Below are 6,000 nucleotides of genomic sequence, written 5' to 3' on the forward strand. Positions count from 1 at the left end.
TGTGAGCTAGAGTAGGGAACAGCCATGCCGCGACTTGTAGTCACAGCCCAATCTGGTGACAGACACAATGTGTGGTGTGTGTTCCTGAGACTGACAAATGTTAACCATGGAAGGCCAGGAAGAAAGATCAGGCAGGAACTCACAATTCAGTCCTTCTGGAACAGGGATTTCTAACCTGAGGTCAAGAAGAGGGTCTTGGGGAGCTGGCCTGGTTAGCATGCTTCATTCCAGCTGAGTCCTGGGGGCCTAACACATCTGCTCCTACCGCCCTATACCTCTTCTTCCCAGAGTTTGTGACAGTTTCAGCTTGCCTTTTTTTTTTTTTTAGATGCCTTTGAGTTTTTTAATGAGTAATCTTCTCCACCCTAAAATGAAAGCTCCCTAAAGGCAGGAACCACATCTGCTTTTCTCACTGTTGAGGGTATAGCACAATGCCTGACTCTAGCAGGTACTCAGATACATCTCTGCTGGGTGCTGGGGCTGAAGAAGTGTGGTTTCTGTATGCTAACTGCCCCACCTTGGTTTACAGGGTGAGAAAGAAGCCCGTCTTTCTTCATGGGAGGGTGGAGGTTCCAGTTGCGCAAAGTTTGTACAGAACTTAACGTTTTCATGGGCATTTCTGGGTGGAGGTACAGATGGAAAGGATACCATCCCAAGCTGAATAATAATAAGGCAGCCTTTTCACCCCCTTGTTCAAAAGTACCTACTATGTTACTCATATCTGTCCTATAGGGTCGCTATGAGTCGGAATCGGATGGCAGTGGGTTTTTTCATGTGATTCAAGCTGAGCTGGAAATAAAGATGTGATGTCACCATGGGGAAGCCTCAGGGCCTAAACTGTAACTCTCTTAACTGGACTAGTACAGCAGTTGTCAAACTTTTTGATCTCAAGACCCTTTATACACTTAAAAATTATGGAGGACCCCAAAATATTTTGTGTGTGTTACGTCTATCAATATTTGTTTTATTAGGATTAAAACAAGTATTTAAAACACAGGAATACAGAAGCACACAGTCCTGTAGTCATCAGAGTGTTGATGCACATGTCTTGTCCCTTCTGGAAAGCTCCATTGTGTGCTTGTGAGTCAATGGGGGATGACGAGAAGGGCAAATGACATCTTACAATTATGGAAATAATTTTGACCTTGTGAATCCCCAGAGAGATCTCAGGGACTTCCAAGGGTCCCTAGACCACACTTTGAGAACCACGGACTAGAAGCTACGTCACCACCTTGAGGGCTCTTCATTCACAGCATTCACCCTTCTCTCTCTATTTGGCAGGGCCTCGCCCTAAGAGCGGGGGGCCCTAGCTCTGTGTGGGCGATTGTTGGGTGGTTGAGTTTTATTACTGTTATCAGTACTGATTTATCAGGCCGTTTAAAAAGGAAGTCAGTAGATGCCAACGCACCTGCGTGGGCTCTGCATTCTTGGAGGTGTCGTCATGCCTCTCTCCCCTCCCCCGGGTGTGGTATCCCTCCTTACTTGGACTTTCCTTTCTAGAAGGAAGGGCCAGGCCAGAGTTTGCTCTGAGGTCTGCGTCACAAGTGCGCTTGGGTTGTGTAAAGGAGGAATGTGGAAAATAGTTTGAATTTGATAAAGGTGCTGTGAAGGAGGGGAGCCCGTTCATTCCTAGAGCTGGTATGTCCACAAGTTCATTCACAGGGCCTGAATTCCAGCCTTTCTTGGGAAACCCAGAGAAACAGCATAGAGAAGGGTTTATATTCCTGTTTACTATGGTTTGAGACTGACCCTAATCTTATTTCTCTCCATCATCCCTCCCCACCCCCAAATCCTCAAGCTAAAGCTGATCAAGACCTGTGTGTGGAATGAAAAGCTAGTCCCATGCCTGGGAGATTAATACTCAGTGGGTTAGGGAGATAAGTAAGGTGAGTGTGTGATGTTATGGACTGTAAATTATAGGTTCACAAAGTAGTTAGCTGGGAGTGGGCTATCAGAAATCACCTCACCCACATACCGTGAGGCTTCCCTGGCCCATCTCCACCCTCTGAATGAAGTTAGAGCGTTTTTACCCCTCTGCTTTATCTTCCCTTTAAATGCTTTCTGTCTTTAAGTTCTACAAATATCCTGTTGTGTTCATTTGAAACCTACACTGTGAAGTCTCAAGAGTTGTAATTTTCCACGATTAGTTTTAGTAATTCACATCTTACATAATACCTTTTTCATTCCTTCCTCTTCCAACGCTTAGAATTAAGGAGAGAGAGAGAGAGAGATGGCGAAAAGTCATATATCCTGTTGGTGAAATTTTTTTCAAGGAATTCCTCTTGCCAGCTCTTTTTCTCCTTGATTGCTCAAGCTCATTTTGATGGAGCTAGTTAATAATTCTTTGAGAAAGAGTTGAAGTGTATACTTAGAATCTCATACTACTCACCAAAGCATTTTAAGCCCTTTAGCAGAGGTGGAATTAAATCACATGATCTGTTTTCTCGTCAATACCTCATAATACTTTACTGCTTTGTGTGTGGGGCCTGGCTGGTGGTGCTCACAGCCACGGAAACTAATGAATTATCTCCTGATTGAAGAAGCTAAATGCACTTTCGGGTAAACCCTATCTTTATGAGAGGCAGTAGGTGCCGGGCTCTGTGCGTGTGTCTTACCCTTGACTTGGTTCAGCCACAGGTTTGCTTTCTGACCTTTTCCCTCCCTGAGACTCAATTTCTCTGTCTGTAAAGTACAGGCACTGGATGAGATCATCTCCATAAACCCTTCCAGCTCTTAACATTCTATGGTACCCCAGGGATAATGGAGATTGATCGTTATTTCAACATTACCAGGGATGAACTGAAATGAAAAGAGTAATCTTTCTGTCAAGGTCAACATGCAGGCTGCAGTATTCAACCAAAATATCCCAGTTCCTACAAGGTATTGATAAAGATGATGATAGCTAACATTTATGAGGGACTCACCAAGTGCCAGGAACTGGGCTAAGTACTTTTCCATGGATTATCTCATTTAATTTTCAGTAGTATGAAGGTTGTTTATATTTGGAGGCAGGCAGATTAATTTTTTTTTTTTAAGCTGATAAATGTTAACTTGAGGTCTTGCTCTGCTCCTTGCTGGCTGGGTGACCTTGACTTTGTTCCCTTAACTGCTCAGAGCCTCATATTCCTCCTCTATAATTTTTTTTTTTTTTATAAAACAAGATAATGCCTACCTCATTGGTTTGTTGTGGTGATCAGATGAGAAACTATACACAAAACTGCTCTGCAAGCCATAAAGTGAGGTACAAATATTAGTGGTTATTATTTGGCAAATAATGTTGCCTACTATTTTAGGCTGGGTTCTCTAGAGAAGCAAAATCAGTGAAGTGTGTATATATATATATATATATATAGAAAGAGAGAGAGGGAGATTTATCTCAAGGAAATGGCGCACACAGTCATAGAGGCTGGCAAGTCCCAAGTCTGTGGGTCAGTTGTCAGGCTGGAGGCTTCTCCTGACTCACATAGCTACAGGGGCTGAAGAACTCAAGATTGGCAGCTAAGATGGCAGGCTGCTGGCTTGTGGGCTATGGTGGCTGTTGAGTCCAAGATCAGTAGGTAAGATGGCAGGCTGCTGGCTCACAGGCTGTGGAGGCTGAAGAATCCAAGATGTGTCAGGCAATTCTGCAGGTCTATGGCTCAAGTCCCCAGAACCGGAGGTCAAATGATGACAAGTTGGATACAGGATCCAGAGTGAGCAAAAGCCAGTGAGCTTTGCCACATCATCTATATATATTGGATATAGGCCACACCCCTGATGAAACTCCCCGTACAAATGATTGGCTGATCACATCCTGGAGGTGATTACATCATATCACAAAATGGAGGATAACTACATCATGAAATAATTGCCAAACCACTGAGAATCATGGCCCAGCAAGTTGACCCACAACCTTAACTATCACGCCTACCAAAGCTTCTGAAAAACTTCCTTGAAATAAAATGGAAATTTGTAATAAACCATTCTTACTGTTTTCACGCAGGGCAGCCTTTTAATGGACATCTTCTCTTAGGCTGAAAAGCAGCCTAGAGTGGTCGTTAAGAGCATGACTCAGCCAAATGCCTACATTCAAGTCCTGCCTCTTCCATTTACTAGCAGTGTGCACTTGAGCAGGTTCTTGACTTCTCTGAACCTCCATTTCCTCATCTGTCAAATAAAGATGATAAGATAATTAATTGTCTTCATTCACATAAAAGGACTTGAATAGGACCCAAAAAGAGTAAGGATTCCATAAATGTTATTTGTTATTGTCATTATTGCTGTTTAATTCTTTTTATTATCCTCATTACCCAACATAATGTTCTTCTTGTTAGTTGCCCTCAAGCCGACTCTGACTCATGACAGCCTCACACACAACAGAAGGAAACACTGCCTGGTCCTGTGCCATCATCATGATCATTAGTATGCTCAAGTCCATTGATGTGACCACTGTGTATTTTGAGTGTCTTTAACCTAGGGGGCTCATCTTCCAGCACTACGATGTGTCAGACAATATGCTGTTGTGATTCATATTGTTTTCACTCGCTAATTTTCAGAAGTAGATCGTCAGGTCTTTCTTCCTAGTCTGTCTTAGTCTGGAAGCTCTGTCAAAACCTGTCCATCGTGGGTGACCCTACTGGTATTTGAAATACCGGTGACATAGCTTCCAGCTTCATAGCAACATGCAAGTCACTATAGTATGATAAACTGACAGATGGTGGTGGGCTGCCATGATAAAAAAAAAATAGTAGTCATTAATTTATCAAGTATTTATGAAGCCCCAGCTGTGTATATAACACCATGCTTAGTGTAGAGGTAAAGTTAAAAAAAAGAACAGAGATATGATTCCTACCAGTCAGCACTTCATGTTCCACATACAGATAGATTCAGCAAACATTCCTTGAGTGCCTACCAAGGATCAGACAGGGAGGTACAAATGTGAATAGAACAGAATTCTTGCCTTCAAGGAACTCAGTCTAGCTGAGAAGTCAGACCATGAAGAGAGAACTACCCCATGTCCTCTAGAGGTGGTGGGCCCAGCAACCTAAGGGAGTGGATGTTAGAATTGACCATGGTGAGGAGGGGTGGGTTTCACATCCTAGCTCTACCACCATCCCACTGTAGAACTCTGGGCATGTGTCTTCACCTCTAAAGCCCACCTTTCTCAGGGACAAAATGAATATGGTAATAATACTTACCTTCTTTGACTTGGAGCCCTGGTGGCACAGTGGTTAAGAGCTCAGCTGTTAACCAAAAGGTCGGCAGTTCAAATCCACCAGCTGCTCCTTGGAAATCCTATGGGGCAGTTCTAATCTGTCCTATAAGGTCACTATGAGTCAGAGCTGACTCAATGGCAACGGCTTTTCTTTGACTTAGTAAGTACTTACTGAGTGCCTATTATGTGCCAGGCACTACTCTCGATGTTAAGATACAGTAGTGACAAAGACATGACCAAAACCTGTGTCCCTGTGGAGCTTACACTCTAGTGGGCAGAGACAGAATACAGAAATAAATTATTCAAATATATGTGTTAGATGGTGATAAGAGCTTTGGAGAAAAAGGAAGCAAGAGAGGGCCCAGGAGGCCTAGTAGTGAGGTGGAGAGGGAGGAAGAAAATGTTCAAATACGGTGGCAGGGACGGCTTTCTGGAAAGTTGGAGATGGGAAAGTGGTCCATGTGTTCTCTGGGGCCGGAGGACCCTCCAGGCTGGGCCTCAGGATGGGTGTGGGGAATGAATTCTATAAAGCCTGCTCTGTGCCTGGCACACAGCGAGGGCCCAGAAGACACCAGCTGCTATTTTAAGCTATTTCTCGGTGCTAAGGCCAGGGTATGAAAGAGAGGGGTGGGAGCCAGAAGATAGTGATTAAGTCAGCCCCAGGGGGTCTGGAGTGTCTCATGGGTGAAGTGACTTTGGTTGGCGCTAGGTCTGAAGAATGAGTAGGAGTTTGCTAGAGGCAGTTGGGGCGGGGGAAAAGGCATTCCAGGGAGCTCCACATGGAGGAGTGGGGGTGGGGAGAAAGC

The sequence above is a fragment of the Elephas maximus genome, chromosome 25, assembly GCF_024166365.1.
Source record: "Elephas maximus indicus isolate mEleMax1 chromosome 25, mEleMax1 primary haplotype, whole genome shotgun sequence".
NCBI lineage: Eukaryota > Metazoa > Chordata > Mammalia > Proboscidea > Elephantidae > Elephas > Elephas maximus.